Below are 20,710 nucleotides of genomic sequence, written 5' to 3' on the forward strand. Positions count from 1 at the left end.
TGCATACTTATCATTTAATATAACATTTATAATGTGAATGTGACTCAACTCACCATAGGTTTTGAATGAGTGGGAGCACCGGGCTTGTTTCCCTGTATCAGTGGGAGTACTGGGCTTGTTTCCTGCAAAAAGATGGACCCATATTTTACAAATATTCAAAAGGTGTACCACACATATAATCCCCCATGTAAAGAAAGATGGTCCCACACATATAATCCCCCATGTATAGCAAGATGGCACCACACATGTAATCCCCCATATATATGATGGCCCCACACATGTAGTCTCCCATATATAATATGATGGCCCCACACATGTAATCCCCCATATATATGACGGCCCCACACATACAGTATAACGCCCATATATATGATGGCCCCACACATATAACCCCCATATAAAGTATGATGGCCCCACAATGTACTGATTTAGCCATCCACAACTTGTCTCCTCCATACATCTGTGACCTCGTCTCCCGGTACTTTCCTGCACGCAACCTCCGATCCTCACAAGATCTCCTTCTCTACTCCCCTCTTATCTCCTCTTCCCACAATCGCATACAAGATTTCTCTCGCGCATCACCCCTACTCTGGAACTCTCTACCACAACATATCAGACTCTCACCTACCATCGAAACCTTCAAAAAGAGCCTGAAGACCCACCTCTTCCGACAAGCCTATAACCTGCAGTAACCACCGATCGACCAAACCGCTGCACGACCAGCTCTACCCTCGCCTACTGTATTATCACCCATCCCTTGAAGATTGTGAGCCCTCGCGGGCAGGGTCCTCTCTCCTCCTGTACCAGTTATGACTTGTATTGTTTAAGATTATTGTACTTGTTTTTATGTATACCCCTCCTCACATGTAAAGCGCCATGGAATAAATGGCGCTATAACAATAAATAATAATAATAATAATAATTTATATATAAAAGAAAAAAAATACCTATCTTCCTCTCTTTATTCACTGCTGCTCCAGTTGGGCTGCGGCTACAGTGTCACTAGAGCCACAGGCGGGAGAACAGAGTGCATGCTCTCTGCCCACAGACAGAGCTGACACATAACGGTCAACGCGTTCCTGGCTGCAGCCACACGTGTCGCAGCGTGCAGATGATGAACGCTGCGTGTGTACGCACGCCCCGCCCACCTGCAGTGTTCTCTGAGCTGCCGCAGAGAACAATGTCAGTGTTTAGTGCTGGTCGACGGCAGCACCGCGGAGCGGCGCAAGAACCCCGACGGCCCGCTCCTGGGCCGCGGACTGGTGGTTGGGGACCCCGCCTTAAGGAATGGATATAGATGTGTGGTGAGCACATTGAATCCCCAGTTCTTCACAGCAATTGATAATGTAGAGCTGTGAAAATAAAAAATTACATTTTACCTGCAGAAATGTACTTTTAGCCCCATATTTTTTATTTTCACAAGGTTAACAGGATAAAAAATTTTCACCTTAATATGCTGATACTCCATATGTGGAGGAAAACTACTATTCGGCAGGGCTTGGAAAGGAAGCAGTGACGTTTTGAAGACAAACTTTGATGGAATGGTCTACGGGCACCATGTCGGCTTTGGAGAGCCCCTGATATGCCTAAACAGGAAAAAAAAGCTACACTATTTTGTTATATACACCCCATAAGTATTTTATCCAGGGGGATAGCAAGGATTTTGAACCCACAAGTACTACTCATGATTTGACAACATTAGATTGTTATATTGAAAGTTTTCATTTTTTTCACGGAAATTTTGTTTTAGCCCCAAATTTGTAATTTGCTCAACGGATATTACGAGAAAACGGACGCCATAATTTGTTGCCCAATTTATCCCAAATGCGACAATACTCCATATTTGGTCAAAAACTACTGCTTGAGCACCGACAGGGCTAGGAAAGGAAAGAGCGCTGTTTGCTTGGGTTAGATTGTGAATGCCATGTCTTATTTGAAGAGCCCCTGACGTGTGAAAACAGCAGAAACCCCCCACAAGTGACCCCATTTTGGAAACTAGACCACTCAAGGAAATTCATCTAGGGGTGTAGTGAGTATTTGAACCCATAGGTGTCTCACAGAATTTTATAACATTGAGACATTGAAATATGACATTTTAGTGATAAAAAATGTAATTTTTGCATTTGCTGCAAATTTATCATGTACACAAGGATTGATAGGTGAAACTAGCCGGCACAATTTATTGCACAATATGTTGTCAGAAATTACTCTTACGCCACACGTCAGGGCTGTGAAAAGGAAGGAGCGCCATTTGGCTTTTGCAGCACAGATTTTGCTACAATAGTTTGCAGGTGAAATTTGCAGACCACGAAGGTACCAGAACAGCAGAAAACCCCCAAAAGTGACCCCATTGTGAAAACTGCACCTCTCAATGAATTCATCTACAGCCACAGTGACTATTTTGTAACATCCACTGCAGGCTTTTTTTCTAGAGAATTGCTAATCTGCCAGTCTAGTGCGCATACATTGGGTCCCATACAGTGTAGAGCCCCCAAATATTGAAGCTCCCCCATACATAGTGCCCAGCTTCTGCTTCTGGCGATATGCACTAGTAAATTGTTAAGTCCCAAATGTGTGGTCACTTACTTTGGGTTAGTCACAGTGGGGCTCAGAAGGAGGGGGCAATGGGATTTGGGAGTGCAGAATTCACAGGAAAAAAAGACGCCTAAAATGATGGAATACCGCCAAGACCACAGACCAGTCTTATTCTATTTGTAGTAAACCTTTTTTTGACATATGCACTCCTACTCCCATCAGCCTCAGGTGATTTTAATTAGTTAGCTGGATCTTTCCTGTCCCATAAATTGTAGGCTTCTTGCCCAGGAAAGGTGTCACAGCAGGATAGGAACCCAACAATGGAGGACACCTTGACATTGGCTGCTGGGCTCACATATATTGGAAATCTACCTTCTTTTTTGATGTAATTTTTCACAGCAATATTGCAGTTTCATTTTTCCTATACTCCATATGTGCACAATGTAGCGTTTTCCTATTTTCTATGGCACTGCTGCCGTTCCAATGTTCTCTAGAGTTATCATTCCTAGCAATTTAGGGTGCAACATTATCTTTTTCTATAGTTATATTTTTTAGTTGGCACCTGTTCACTCTTGTTTGGATGTTCTGGTCATTTTTGTCTATTTAAAGGTATACTTGTACTATTTATGAGTAAGGTATAGTTGTACTGTTTATGAGTAAGGTATAGCTGTACTATTTTTTAAGGTATAGTTGTACTATTTATGAGTAAGGTATAGCTGTACTATTTTTTAAGGTATAGTTGTACTATTTATAAGTAAGGTATAGCTGTATGTACTATTTTTTAAGGTACAGCTGGACTATTTATGTCAATAGACCAGGGTTTCCCAACTCCAGTCCTCAAGGCACACCAACAGATCATGTTTTCAGGATTTCCTTTGTATTGCACAGGTGAAGCAATTATCACCTGAGCAATACTAAGGAAATCCTGAAAATATGATCTGTTGGTGTGCCTTGAGGACTGGAGTTGGGAAACCCTGCAATAGACAACTTTAGGACTTATAAAATTATATAGCCGAAAAAGAAGAGACCCAACAAAATAATATGAAAACAATATATTCTATAGGTATATATTAAAATATTGGCTAAAAAACAACAAAAATGCCCAGTAGGAGGCTATTTAAACACCGTACAAATACAGAGTCAACAATAAATAGAGATGTCCTTAAAGGTAATCAATTGTACACATAGCAGGATAAAATAAGTCTATGGCTGCTATAAACATAAGTAAATTCTATCCCAATATATAATTGATATCAAAATAATAGGGAAATTCAGCTAATAATGTGACCACAATCTCGGTAACATCGGTAAAAGTGTAATAAACCCAGCCCCCGGAAGAAGCTAGTGCGAAATGCGCGTTGGGGTAGAGGAGGTCCCACCATCCAGTGTCACAGATGTCCGATTATAATAGGTAAATAAGCTGGGTTTATTACACTTTTTCAGACTATTTTGCTGTTTTTGCGGTGTCTTTGGGATTGATACCCTTGCAGATGTGGACATTGCTTATATGATGTTACCGAGATTGTGGTCACATTATTAGCTGAATTTCCCTATTATTTTGATAATAATTATACAGAAATTTATATTGGGATAGCGTTTACTTATGTTTATAGTGGCCATAGGCTTATATTATCCTGCTATGTGTACAATTTATTACCTTTAAGGACATCTCGATTTATTGTTGACTCTGTATTTGTACGGTGTTTAAATAGCCTCCTACTGGGTATTTTTGTTGTTTTTTAACCAATATTTTAATATATATCAATAAAATATATTGTTTTAATATTATTTTGCTGAGTCTCTTCTTTTTCGGCTATAGAATTATATAAGTCCGGAAGTTGTCTATTGAATTATGTTATGAAGTGCCAGTTTGTTTATTTATATGGACTAATTTTGGTATATTTTTTGGACTATTTATGTGTAAGGTATAGTTGTACTATTTATGCATAAGTGTAGCTGTACTATTTATGTATAAGGCTGGGTTCACACGTATGACAGGTTGGTCACACTCGTCAAACATAGTGTTTGACGAGCATGACCAACTTTTTACTAGTGAGGCCGCCTATGCGGCATCAATAGTAAAAGATAGAATGTAAAAAATAATAATAAAAAAAATATATTGTTATTCTCACCTTCCCGCCTCTCTCCACGCTCCCGGTCCCAGTAATCCTTTGCGACAATTACCGCGATGACGTCTGTTCTCGCGGGATCGTGACGTCTCGCGGTCATTCGCGATGACGTCGCGCGAATGACCGCGAGACTTCGCGATCCCGCGAGAACGGACGTCATCGCTCGCAAAGGCTTACTGGGAGCGTGGAGAGAGGCGGGAAGGCTGCGCGGGACGCCGGAAGGTGAGAATAACAATATTTTTATTTTAAATTCTATTTTTTACAGGGATATGGTGCCCAGAGCCCGGAGGACAGTCTCCTCTCCTCCGGACCGTGGGTACCATCCGTAAATGTTCTGCTTACTTTTCGCATGGTGGGCACAGCCACATGCGGAAAGTAAGCAGAACAATGCATTCCTATGGGCGCGGGATCGCTGCGATTCCGCGAAATTAATGAGCATGCTGTGTTTTTTTACCACGAAGCGATTCCGCCGTGGTAAAAACCGCAGCATTAGCACAGCATTGCGGAATCCCATAGGAATGCATGGGCTGCTGATTTTTCGCGTTTTCGCGGCAAAATCGCGTGGTTAAAACCACCGCGGAAACGCAAAAAAAAGCCACGTGTGAACTCAGCCTAAGGTATCAAATGTGTATAAGGTGTATTTGTACTATATATGTGTAAAGCACAGTTCTACTATTTATATGCAATTTTCATTTTAAAACTGTAGTCGTTACACTGTGAATGGAAAGCCTTTTTAAGTCTTAAGTTTGTGTGTATAGATATATGAATCTTTGCCCTGAGTAATGAAACATCTGCATGAGCGTCTGGTTTGAGTGTGCCACTGGATCAGTGTTACTAAATCTGTGGCTCCCCAAATATTATGAAACTACAACTCCCAGCATACCCAAATAACTGATGGAGTTTGTTATTATCACACAAAAACCAGCGAGCCTCAGGTTAGATACTCCAGCTCCAGGTCACAGAACATAACATCAGATCACTTGGCCAAATTAATTTAATCAGTGAATTGTGTGTAACAAATTAATTCACTTTGGTTTGATCTTGATTCAGTGCGAAATGTATTTTGCTAAGAACATGGAATGGAGAAAAACAGAAAATTGCATTTTCAATATTGGATTTACATGATGGAGGTGAGTAAATGGGATTTCAATATTTTTTTTTGGCTTTCTAAAAGAAGACTGAAAATCTTGTAATCTTGTTATGTTCTTATTGCAGGGTTTCATCAGGAGATACACCACTGCTGTATAACCCATGAGAATAAAAAACACAGGTTGTGGATTAAATGGATGCGGAAAATGGCCCAATTTGGGCTAATATGGTCAATGGCAAAGGCTCAGTGTGTATACAAGTTTGTGCCAGTAACCTAACTATAACTGTCGCAAAGTTTGCAAATTTCACCGCTTTTGATCTTTTGACACCAGTTTTAAAAACTTTTTTTTTTTTAAAAAAGTGGGCAGAAATTAGTGGGAGGGAATTGGCCTAAGACCACCCAACAGATGTATCATAATTTATGCCACATACTGTAAAAGGTGTAAAATATTGAAGAAATGTACTGATGTCCAGGACTGGAGTACATTTCTTACGCAGATTCATGTCTCTTAACGGATTTGGCGCATCTTACTACAGCGGACTCTGCATCAAGACTGGCATAACAAATGTCAGTATTGATGAGCCAACTGCTATGTGTTTCCTTCTCAGCTGTAATCATTATGCAGAACAGAAAGAAAACAAAGCAGGAACATTGAAGAAATACATGTGTCTGTATTGGGTACCGTGGCTTTAGTTATGGGGAGACATTGACTTTTGTTATGGCCACGCATTCTCGGCACAGCGGGCATGATGATGTCACTAAATTGTCCTCGTTGTGCGGAGTTTCAGAACACACGCCTCAGAGACTGATGCTGAGTGAGGGGGAATGGGGAGAAGTGAGTAGTTTGCTTTTTTTAAATTAATAAGTGCACTGGTATGATCATACTGAGTGACCTACTTGTGAGACCATTATACAGTGTGGTTGGCTATGTGGGGTCCATTATACTGCATGGAGGACTATGTGAGAGTCATTAATCTGTGTGGACAGCTATGTGGTCGCCATTATACTGTATGGAGGACTATGTGAGAGTCATTATACTTTGTGGAAAGCTGTATGGGGGCCGTTATACTGTATGGAGGACTATGTGAGAGTCATAATACTGTGCGGACAGCTGTGTGAGGGCCATTATACTGTATGGAGGACCATGTGAGGGTCATTATACTTTGTGGACAGCTATATGGGGGCCATTATACTGTATGGAGGACTATGTGAGAGTCATTATACTGTATGGAGGACTATGTGAGAGTCATTATACTGTATGGAGGACTATCCATGAGTCATTATACTTTGTGGACAGCTATGTGGGGGCCGTTATACTGTATGGAGGACTATGTGAGAGTCATTATACTGTATGGAGGACTTTGTGAGGGTCAATATACTTTGTGGACAATTATGTAGGGGCCATTATACTGTATGGAGGACTATCCATGAGTCATTATACTGTGTGGACAGCTATGTAGGAGCCATTATACTGTATGGAGGACTATCCATGAGTCATTATACTGTTTGGACAGCTATGTTGGGGGTCATTATACTGTATGGAGGACTATGTGAGAGCCATTATACTGTGTGGATATCTATGTGGGGGGTCATTATACTGAATGGAGAACTATGTGAGAGCCATTATACTATGTGGACAGCTATGTGTGGGCCATTATACTGTGTGGGGGTCATTATACTATATGGAGGGCCATCATACTGTGTGGAGGCCTGTGTGGGGACCATCATATTTTGTGCAAAGAATATGTCAGGACCATCTTATTATGGGTGAGGGACTGTGGGAGGCATCATACTGTGTTGGGTTCACTGTGGGGTTATTATAATGTTTTGGGGTTACTGGGTGGAATCATGCATTGCAGGGGGTTAATGTGGGGGCAAAAAATTGCAAGTTTTTTCGTGCAAAGCATATACAATATGCACCAAAATTGGCAACTTTTTTTACTAACATTAAATCTGCTACAAGTAACTTTATGAATCTCCCTCTATGAGACGGGTTCAGTCATCATTTGCATTATTTTTTCACCAGTCACTTTTCTTTGTCTGTCCTGTAATATTTGTTGACATTGATGAGTCAAATTCTTCAAAACTAATGCATGTGGTTCACGAATTTGCACGCAATGACAAATGCTCTTTACTTTTTGTCTTTAACCTTTATGTCACATGTTCCGCTAAAATTCTTCTTCGGATGTACTTAAAATCCCTGTAAGGCAAGACTGGAATGCATCGGCACAACAATTTTTTCAAAAAGTTGCCTTTTGATGAATTTGATGAATAGTCCGAAAACCTTTAGAAATCAAATCTCATCTGCAAGGATGAACGTTAAAAAAAAAAAACACAAGCGAACCCACATCAAATCGACCTTAAAAAAGTGGTCAATTAATTGAAGAATAAGGAGCAAAAGAATCATAGGTGAAAAAACACCAAAAAAATCCTTTTCTATGACGGAAGGACCTTTGGCTCCCCTATGGCAAAAGGGTTCGGAGGTGACTGTTACCACTGCACCCCCTATAGCTACACCCCTGTCCATAGTGTTCATGTAGGAATAAATTGGTCTCTGACAGTCAAAACCGGAATCTCGATACGCACCTTCGCCGGTTATGACCTCTCTTGCTCTGCAGCATGGGTATAAAGTGTTTCCTTCGAGGGTCTGAAAGGTAAATAATAATTACGATGCGAAGCTCCGACTTTAACTAGAATCTCTCTTTAAAGCTTCCTGTGCAAAAAACTTGAAGATGCCAAAAGTGTTGCAGACTGTAATTCAATAGCGTCTTACAATGGCGTCGCCGGTTTCTCAGAGACGGTGGCGTGCATAATATTCTTTTATACAATGAAATCAATGGGGAACTTGGAAACGATTTGCAAATGTTGCCAACTATGAAAACAATGATGAGACGAAGACACCAACCAATCTCCATACATCTCATCCTGCATAAGTGCAGTATAATAATAGTCAGCAGAATAACCGTAATAATCCGCTTCCCGCTACTCATAAAGCAAAGGATGTGCAAAGAGATTGTTAAATGTGTTAAGAGAATAATGCTTTGTGCTGTCTCCATTTATATCGGCAGGGGTTATGGTGGAAAGAGCTAAACAGACGGAGGCGCCTTCAGAAATCTGGATGGAACTTGTCGCAACTTGCGTGTTCGCTATCACTGTTAGGGCATCAATTGAATGCATTATTGAATGATGCAACAAATACAAAACAAACAGCGATAAGAGGATACAGAAGAAAAAAATAGACCTGTTATTACTTGACAGTCTATCATCAATGAGATCGAAACAGAAATTCCCATCATAATCATAATCATAAAGATACTATTATTCATACCGTGCCTTGAAAAAGTATTCATACCTCGTGAACTTTTTCACATTTTTTAACTTTACACCCACCAACTTAAAAATAATTTATGTGATATTCCAATACAAATGAGTAAGCATTTTTAAAGTGTAAAGGAAATGAAACATGGGTTGTAATTATTTTAAAAAAAATAAATCTGAAAAATTTTGAGGTGCATTTGTATTCAGCGTCCTATAGATTGATACCACTAAATAAAGTCCTGAGTGACCAATCGCCTCCAGAAGTCACATAATTAGTAAATTGAGTCATTCTCAGTATAACTACAGTTGTTCTGTGAAGACCTCAGAGGTTTGTGTGAGAACATTTGTGATCTAACAGCATCATGAAAACCAAGGAACACACCAGACAGGTCAAGGATAAAGTTATGGAAAAGAATAAAGCAGGTTAGGTTATAAAAAAAAAATAGACAAAGCTCTGAACATCTCACGGAGTGCTGTTCCATCTATCATCAGCCATATGTTCTATTATGAGAGGAAATTGAGCCAAGTATGCTAATGCTAATGACACTTGGCTCAAACTCTGTCACGGTTTGATCTGAATGTCATCTTACTTCGCTGTGATTTGCATGAGAGAATTGCAGCACAGGTGCTAAGAAGATGGGGAAGTTAATTTCTAAATTGAATGCTTTAGCAGATGTCGAACTACACTTGGATGACATCTGAGTGCAATCCAATTTTTCACATGCACCCAAAGATGTAATTTTCCAACTCTATTTGGGACACTTAAAGCAAGGGTGAACATCCTGGACACCTAGAAGAAACAGCAAATCTCCTTGGTTTTGGCAAAACTTTTCAGAAATGGTGTATTAGGTACATTGGGTTTGAGTAGTGGAGTGGGAGGGGATCAGTGTGGAGGGATGTGGTCCATATATCCAGGGATGTAACTAGATTTTATAGGGCCCTATTGAAAAATGAGTTGGGGACCCAACCCTTAATGACAAGGAACTGAGATATTAAGAAAGAGTTAAAAAGAAAGCTTCCCTAATAAACCAATTAGCGTCAAGAATAGGGCATTACATAAGGTTGGGGTGGTTGCATGCCAGACAACCAAGGCTTCTGCACTTTATCAAAAAGTGCCCAGCATGGTTATTACAATGGGTATGGAAAGTATTCAGACCCCTTTAAATTTTTCACTCTTTGTTTCATTGCAGCCATTTGGTAAATTCAAAAAAGTTCATTTTGTTCTCATTAATGTACACTCTGCACTCCATCTTGACTGAAAAAAAACAGAAATGTAGAAATGTTTGAAAATGTGTTAAAGAAAAACTGAAATATCACATGGTCATAAGTATTCAGACCCTTTGCTCAGACACTCATATTTAAGTCACATGCTGTCCATTTCCTTGTGATCCTACTTGAGATAGTTCTACTCCTTCATTGCAGTCCAGCTGTGTTTAATTAACCTGATAGGACTTGATTTGTAAAGGCGCACACCTGTCTATATAAGACCTCACAGCTCACAGTGCATGTCAGACCAAATGAGAATCATGAGGTCAAAGGAACTGGCCAAGGAGCTCAGAGACAGAATTGTGGCAAGGCACAGATTTGGCCAAGGATACAAAAGAATTTCTGCAGTACTCAAGGTTCCTAAGAGCACAGTGACCTCCATAATCCATAAATGGAATATTGGGACCACCAGAAGTCTTCCTAGACATGGCCATCCAGCCAAACTGAGCAATTGTGGGAGAAGAGCCTTGGTGACAGAGGTAAAGAAGAACCCCAAGATCACTGTGGCTGAGCTCCACAGATGCAGTAGGGAGATAGGAGAGAGTTCCACAAAGTCACTGCAGCCCTCCACCAGTTGGGCCTTTATGGCAGAGTGACCCAACGGAAGCCTCTCCTCAGTACAAGACATATGAAAGCCCACATAGCCCACATGAGAAATAAGATTCTCTGGTCTGATAAGACGAAGATAGAACTTTTTGATGATAATTCTAAGCGGTATGTGTGGCGAAAACCAGGCACTGCTCATCACCTGCGCAATACAATCCCAACAGTGAAACATGGTGGTGGCAGCATCATGCTATGGGGTGTTTTTCACCTGCAGGGACAGGACGACTGGTTGCAATTGAAGGAAACATGAATGTGGCCAAATACAAAGATATCCTAGATGAAAACCTCTTCCAGAGTGCTCTGGACCTCAGACTGGGCCGAAGGTACACAAAGGAAAAAGTTTTTTGTCAGCTCACCAAACCGTAGCAAATGCGAAGTCTGGAGGAATGCAATCAATCCTGGGCGGTGCAGGGAACTTGGATTCCGGAAAATCTTGTAGGCACAATACTTGGGAGATGTTCCAGCAACTTCGACCAAAGGATGGTTAAAATCAAAAGACTTTATTCCAAAAAAATGATTAAAAACAGAATAGATGCATAAAAAACATATGGTTCACCAATGTGACAGACGCTTACGCGCTTCAGACTAGAGGGTCCTTACTCAAGCTATGAGTAAGGACCCTCTAGTCTGAAACGCGTAAGCGTCTGTCACATTGGTGAACCATATGTTTTTTATGCATCTATTCTGTTTTTAATCATTTTTTTGGAATAAAGTCTTTTGATTTTAACCATCCTTTGGTCGAAGTTGCTGGAACATCTCCCAAGTATTGGGCCGAAGGTACACCTTCCAACAAGACAACCGACCCTAAGCACACAGCTAAAATAACAAAGGAGTGGCTTCAGAACAACTCTGTGACCATTCTTGACTGGCCCAGCCAGAGCCCTGACCTAGACCCCATTGATCATCTCTAAAGAGACTTGAAAATGGCTGTCCACCAACGTTCACCATCCAACCTGACGGAACTGGAGAGGATCTGCAAGGGAGAATGGCAGAGGATCCCCAAATCCAGGTGTGAAAAACTTGTATCATTCCAAAGAAGACTCATGGCTGTACTAGCTCAAAAGGTGCTTCTACTCAATACTGAGCAAAGGGTCTGAATACTTATTACCATGTGATATGTCAGTTTTTCTTTTTTAATAAATTTGCAAAAATTTCTACATTTCTGTTTTTTTCAGACAAGATGTGGTATATGTAGAGTGTACATTAATGAGAAAAAAATGAATTTACTAAATGGCTGCAATGAAACAAAGAGTGAAATATTTAAAGGGGTCTGAATACTTTTAGAACCCACTGTACATTCTTTCCAACTCTCCTGGAATGTTTGAGACACTGTTGAAAAAAAGTAAGCGTCCTGGACTCTGAAAAGAGTCAACAAATCTCCTCTGCTCTGGTGAAACCTACTCAAAATGGTATATCGGGTATATTGAGTCAGAGGAGTGGAGTTGGAAAATAGCTGATTGGAGGGATGTGGCCATTATGACCAGCGGTATAACTAGAATTCATAGGGCCCTACGGCAAACTGAGTTGGGCCTCCAACCCCTAGTAAGAAAAAACTGAGACTATAACAAAGGGTAAAAAATAAAGTTTGCCTAATAAATTAAATATTTTCAAGCAAAGTGGGTTGGATAATACTTAATTTTAAAGGATTGTATGCCAGACTACCAAGGCTTCTACACTTTATCAAAATGTATCCAGGACCAGTATCTCATACTTTACTCTCCCACATGTTTGGGACATTTTTGAAAAAAGGGTAAACCTCCTGAACTCCCAGAACAATCATCAAATCTCCGCCCGTCATGGCAAAACCTTCCAAAAATGTGTATATTGGGTACATTGGGTCAAAGTATTGGAGCAGGAAGAGAGCAGATTGGAGGGATGTGGCTCGTATGTCCAGGGCATAACTAGAATTTACAGAGCCCTATGGCAAAATGATTTGGGCCCACAACCGCTAATGACAAATAAGTAAGAATATAAGAAAGGGTAAATAATAAAGTTTGCCTACTAAACCAAATCTTTTGAAGAATAAAAAGTAAGATAATAGCTAAGGTTGGGATGGTTGCATGCTAGACAATCAAGGCTTCTATACTTTATCAAAAATTACCTTTCAATGATATCACATACTTTCTAACTCCACTGGAATGTTTTGGACTCTGTCGAAAAAAAGAGGTAAACCTCCTGGACTCCCAGAAGAGTTAACAAATCTCAGTCCTGTTGAAACCTACCAGAAATGGGTAGGTTGGGTTGGTGAGAGTGGAGTGGGAGGAGAACAGATTGGAGGGATGAATCCTATATGCTTAGGGAAGTAACAAGAACTCATAGTGCCCTAAGGCAAAATGAGTTGGGCGCCCAATCAATAATAATAAGAAACAGAGACAGCAGGTTAGGTAGTCATAATTTAAAGTATGGATGATGACCACATATTTTATAAATGCCAAATACAATTGCTCAGTAGCCACCAACATTGTAGTAAGTAAAATGTTCTTGCAGCTCGGTGGACCCCCTTAACTTCTGAGCCCCATAGCAGCTAATATGGATGTTATGAATTCTTTTGTCACATGGGAAAATTTGCACATATGGGATAGCGTTAATTTTTTTCAAATAATGGAACCCTATTGATCACCTCAAAGACAAAAAAAAGTCAGGTGACCTTCATAACAGCCAAGCAAAAAAGGAAGCACACTGTAGCGCCATAACATGCAAATATGAAAAATGAATTGCATTACTGCATTAGAAATATGAAAAATTGAGAAAGTTTAGCACATAAAATGGCCAAGTTATGTGTACCTGGAAGCCACATTAAGGCATTTCTCGTTTTCCAGGTCCTTGTCTATGCCAATCCTCACTAAGACTGAAGTCTCCATCTGAATGGGAACCTATGAAAAATCCTCTGTTTAGACTGAAGTCTATATCTCTGTGGAGGGGAAGTGGCCCTGTTTTGATTAAAAACGCCTGCGGCTAACAGGTGGAGTGCTCAGTCAGAAGGTAAATGAATACAAATTTCAAAAACTAACCGTCACATCCAAGCATAAACATTGTGTGAACAGGTGCTTAACGTAGAGTCACCAACTCATATACATTCAAGCAAACGAGAAATGCCTTAACGTGGCTTCCAGGTACACATAACTTGGCCATTTTATGCGCTAAACTTTCTCAATTTTTCTTATTTCTAATGCAATAATGCAATTCATTATTCATTTTTCATATTTGCATGTTATGGCGCTACAGTGTGCTTCCTTTTTTTTGCTTGAATGTATATGAGTTGGTGACTCTAGGTTAAGCACCTGTTCACACAATGTTTATGCTTGGATGTGACGGTCAGTGTTTGAAATTTGAAATTTACCTTCATAACAGCAACATATAGCTGTTAAAAAACTGTATTGCAAAACACAAATAACAGATGATGGTCACTATGGATTTATTAAAAATGTTACATTTGAACTAAAACTTTTTTCTTTTAATTAAAATGAAACTTTGTTTCAGGAGAACTTGCAGCAGCATGTCTGTATCTATCACCGTTTCAGGAGAACTTGCAGCAGCATGTCAGTGTCTATCTCTGTTTCAGGAGAACTTGCAGCACCATGTCTGTGTCTATCTCTGTTTCAGGAGAACTTGCAGCAGCATGTCTGTATCTATCTCCGTTTCAGGATAATTTGCAGCAGCATGTCTGTGTCTATCTCTGTTTCAGGAGAACTTGCAGCAGCATGTTTGTGTCTATCTCTAGCTCATCCCTCCTTCCCCCACCATAGAATCTTATGAGCACCAATAAGATATTTTGCAACTTTTACACCTGAATTAAGATTAAAAAAATCAATCCAGTGGGAGAAAAACAAATTTCTCCAATAACATATATAACAAAGTTTCTTATTCTCATGTGTGCCATTGACTTAAAAAGATAATTACACTTTAAATCCTACTTAGCAGGGGTTGTCGTATCTTGAAAATTCTAATAATTTGCCCTATTAGAATATATAGACATCATAGAAGGGATGGGTGTCTGTTGGGGCCAGTCTGAGCAAGAACAGATCCATATATATATTATGGACTGTCATGTAATACTACTTTTCCCCTGTAGTGGTCACTGTGGCATTTATGTATAGCTGCTGCTTATTCCAGCTGACTGAGCCGTGAATCAGATGATCGGCACAGCAGGTCCCATATTAAAGAGGCTTCTCTGTGGCAATTCCTTATAATTAACTGATGCCAAAAGAAAGTCATCCAACATTTCCAGCTATAGAAGAATAGCATTTCCCGCACATACTGTTCTAGCTCCGTACGAGCAGTCAATGATGCTGTTTACTGCCAGAGCAATTTATATGTAAATATAATGAGAGAAATAACATATAAAAGTGAAAACTGGAGATAGATGGAGAATATTGGAAAGTTTTTATGGTTTTGCTTAAAAATAAAGATCATTTCACACCTTGTCAAATCTCAGCATTGTATGTCAGGGCACAGTGATAATAATTACTTCAAGAACTCAGGAAGGAAACATCTCGTTCAGTCAACCAAGAAATAAGTTACAGTGTGAATTCCTTTAAATTATAATGTCTGTATTTTCCGTAGATTGGGACGATTCAGCTACAAATTAGCAGAAAGTAGAAGGATATAATGAGGCTGATGTACCTCGGGGTTGTTCTTAGGTTTACGTAAATTCCTTTTTTTTTTAGACTAAATAACCAGTAGGGGAATGTTTTATTTGTATTGAATTGGATGAAATCATGATCATTTCAGTGTTACATTGTTTTGCAAATGAAGATTTTAAGTTTTTTTTTTCTAATTTGCTGTTCAAAATTAAGTTGCTAAAACTTATAATAAATGAAGTGTTATGTATTAACTTTCAAACTGCTCTCCAGTTGAGATTCTCCATTTTCATATACCTTATACGTGGGGCTTATTGTCACAATTCTCAACTATTGGCCATGATGAAGAGTGGTACAAAGAGTGTGTCACGCTCTGGAGGACCGGTCATGTCCTATATTACAAAAGCAACCCATTCATTTGACTGGGCACTGTATAATACTTAAATAGGTTTTCCCGTGAACAAAGTACATTTTAATTAATAGATCTTGGAATAAAAATAAATGTCATAATTGGATGTGTTTAAAAAAAATGTTCCTGTGCTGAAATAATCTTATAGATGTGCCTCTGCTGTGTACTGTGTAATGGCTGTGTCTGACCATGCAGAGCTGCTCCAGTTCGTGGTCGGCACATACCACAGCTCCTGGCCAGGTAAGCATGCAAAAGTGTATACAGACAGAATTGGATGATTCAAGAAATTGTAAAGGAATATACAGCTGATTGTGTTGTAGGGTAAAACTTTGTTTTTTTGAGCACAAAGAAAGAATCAGATATGATCCCATGCTGAAATGTCTGAATACTCTATTTTGCTTCCTCCCCTGTCCAGGAGATGTGGTATAGCCAATCATGTTCCTACACAGCCATTACACAGTACACAGCAGGGACACATTTATTAGATTATCTCATCATAAGAATTGTCGTTGTGGCGGTGGTTGCTCCTTTAAGGCTATAATAACTTAGGACCCACGTGACGTGACGTGGCAGTGGCTTCATACAGTCTTATCAGAATGTTTAAGTAAGAACATCAAATTCAGTTATGTGTATTTTTATCTATGGCATTAGGTCAATGTATGATTTTTTGGGAAGTGTGGTCCAAGGCCTTTTTTCGGCATATAGTTACTTTAGCTCGACTCCTTACGTCAACTGCAGACAAGGAAAAAGGAGTCACATGTTTTAAGACCTCTCACCTAGCCAAGCACTGTCTGCACTGATGAGGGACAGAAATCCTGAAACAGTTTTCCGGAAACAGAGGGTTTTTTTTTTTTAATTGTCTGAAAATCGTAAATCATGTGGCAAGGACGTTTTCTGATACTCAAAATAAATTTTACCTTGAGCAAAAAAAGATAGCTAGTTCCAAATCCTGGGATAAATACCTAACTCAACAAAACAAGGTAAAATAAACATGCAGAAAATAAACCTATAATCCTTGTTTCCAGTGCACTGACTTCGATGAAGTGACATCCACACATCTCCTGGCTCAGTCGTACATGCTGATTGGTGGAAGAAAGAGCTGGTGGTTCTGTCATCCACCAATATGTCCACCGCTGCATCCTGAGGATGCGGATAGCAGTGAATCAGGCTGCAGATGGACGGCAAATCAGGGCATGGTGCGGCCCTCATGCCACTGTTTCAGCTCTTCGGTTGTCTTGGTCTGCGGGTCAAACTGGAACAGTCAGAGGGCCACGAACCATGGTTTACCCAGCTCTGTCACAGAAGATGCTGTCTGCGCCACCAATGGAGCGTAATGTATAACACAAGCATGTAACTGTATAGCCGATGTAAAGAAAAGTGATATCTGGAAGTGACCCATATTTGCAAGCTGCGGCAACAAAAGATTAAAAAAAAATATATATATATATTTATAAGGTGGTGCCAGGGACAAGGTATTCGTCTTCTATACCTGGGCACACTACATGAAAATGGAGGTCCTGTCTGGGTTTGTGTACTTGTATTACTTTGGCGATACGCGTCTGCAGACTGCAAGGTGCCACTGTTTTTGGCTGGTCAGGAATTAAACTCTATATAAATTTGCCATAATCTGAATTGTAAATGAAAAAAAAATCATAACATAAATAAATGCACTCTAAAACAGTGACATTAAAATATGCAAATCATCCTTAAAAAAATATAAAATTTAACAACTATATCACCTAAAAAAAAAACCTATGGCTCTTAGAATGTAGTGATGAAATAATGAAAAAAGATTGCTCAGCACCTAAGACCAAAATAACTGTTCCAGGACCTGACTATAAGGCCGGGGTCAGACTAACCAACGCAAAATACGGTCAGTATTTTACATGCGTAATACGGATGAATGGCCCCTAAACAGTGCTCCGTATGTCATCCGTAAGCAAGGTGTGGTCGTGTATTTTGCGCATGTCAGCATCCGTATGTAATCCGTATGGCATCCGTATGGCGAGATTTTCTCGCAGGCTTGCAAAATGGACATATAATGGAGCCCTATGACAGGGTTTCTAACAGAAACCAAAGAATAGATATAAACACATAGAATGCATATATATATATGTATAGATATATATTCTATATGTATTCTATGTGTCTATATCTATTCTTTCGTTTCTTTATTAAACCTGTCAGTGTGAGTTTACTGTATAGCACACTGAATTGCCGGCTTTGCTAAAAGACACCTGGTGCGAATTTCTCGCAAGTCACATGTGTGGTCCGTGTGTAATCCGTATTTTTTGCGCACCTATAGACTTGCATTGGGGTATTACGGCCGTAGTACGCTGACAGTCGCAGCATGCTGCGATTGGCACAGAGCCTAGAATACGGATGACAAATATACGGCTGGTGCGAGGGACCCCATAGAGAATCATTGGTCCGTGTCTAATGCGTGCTTTTAGCGCCTCTCACTCGGCCGTATTCCTCGCCAGTGTGACCCCGGCCTAACACTTGTGTCTTTTCCTTACTTTTCCACAAATTTCAGAAGTACTCACAATTTTTCACAGTACAAATTCAACACATTATCATGACATACAAGCAAAAGGTTTGATAGGCTGCAATGCATATTATAACCACTGGGTGGCCACATATAGACACATATAGCATAAACATCTTTGACAGAGTATCATAAAACATGTTTTTTGTTTTCAAAGTAGGTCATCTCGTACCGCTTATCTCCAGACATGTCAAACCAAGAAAAAAGTTAAGAAAAGGACACATCTTTTTCTCAACATCCTGTGTCCTACTAGTACATAAAAATAATAATAATTTTATTTCTATAGCGCCAACCAATCCTGCAGCACTTTACAAATTAAGTGGGGACATGTACAGACAATAGAGAGAATACATAGTAACACATAGTTCACCAGTTACAGGAGGAGTGAGGGTCCTGCCTGCAAGCTTACAATTTATAAGGAAATAAGGGGGGACATAACAGGTAAAAAGTGACCCTATAATAAATAGGGATCATGATTAGTGTTGAGCATTCCGATACCGCAAGTATCGGGTATCGGCCGATACTTGCTGTATCGGAATTCCGATACCGACTTCCGATATTTTTTCAATATCGGAATTCGGCATCGGAATCGGAAGTTCAGTTGATTGACGGCCTGACGTCATCATGATGCGCGGTGTGTGCGCATCATGATGCGCCGTCATTTCGGGCCTTCCGGGGGTCTCTGCCGGCCTGCCGGGGGGCTGTGCCGGCCTGCCGGGGGGCTGTGTGGACTGCCCGGGGTCTGTACCGGCCTGCCGGGGGGCTGTGCCGGCCTGCCGGTGGTCTGTGCACCCTGTGGGGGTCTGTACCGGCCTGCCGGGGGGCTGTGCCGGCCTGCCGGGGGGCTGTGCTGATGTCCGGGGGTCTGTGCAAGCATCGTCCGATGGGACTACAAGTCCCATCGGGCGATGCCTGCTACCATGACAGTGATTGACACATTAGCCAATGATGGGACAGTAGTAGTCCCATCATCCGGCTAATGTGTTAAATGTTAAAAAAAAAAAAATAAATAAATACTACATACATACTACATGCATGCTACATACATACTACATGCTACATACATACTACATGCTACATACATACTACATACATGCTACATGCATGCTACATACATACTACATGCTACATACATACTACATACATGCTACATACATACTGCATGCTACATACATACTACATACATACTACATACATACATACATACTACATACATACTACATATATACTACATGCATGCTACATACATACTACATGCTACATACATACTACATATATACTACATACATACTACATACATGCTACATACATACTGCATGCTACATACATACTACATACATACTACATACATACTACATGCATGCTACATACATACTACATGCATGCTACATACATACTACATGCATGCTACATACATACTACATGCTACATACATACCACATACATACTACATACATACTACATACTACATATATACTACATGCATGCTACATACATACTACATGCTACATACATACCACATACATACTACATACATACTACATACATACTACATGCTACATACATACTACATATATACTACATGCATGCTACATACATACTACATGCTACATACATTCCACATACATACTACATACATACTACATGCTACATACATACTACATATATACTACATACATACTACATACATGCTACATACATACTGCATGCTACATACATTCCACATACATACTACATACATACTACATGCATGCTACATACATACTACATGCATGCTACATACATACTACATGCATGCTACATACATACTACATGCTACATACATACCACATACATACTACATACATACTACATACTACATATATACTACATGCATGCTACATACATACTACATGCTACATACATACCACATACATACTACATACTACATACATACTACATGCTACATACATACTACATATATACTACATGCATGCTACATACATACTACATGCTACATACATACCACATACATACTACATACATACTACATACATACTACATGCTACATACATACTACATATATACTACATGCATGCTACATACATACTACATATATACTACATGCATGCTACATACATACTACATGCTACATGCATGCTACATACATACTACATACATACTACATGCTACATACATACCACATATATACTACATACATACAATACATTCATACAATACATACATAGA

This window comes from Dendrobates tinctorius, unplaced genomic scaffold (assembly GCF_039654945.1).
Source record: "Dendrobates tinctorius isolate UK_male_01 unplaced genomic scaffold, ASM3965494v1 ptg000070l, whole genome shotgun sequence".
NCBI lineage: Eukaryota > Metazoa > Chordata > Amphibia > Anura > Dendrobatidae > Dendrobates > Dendrobates tinctorius.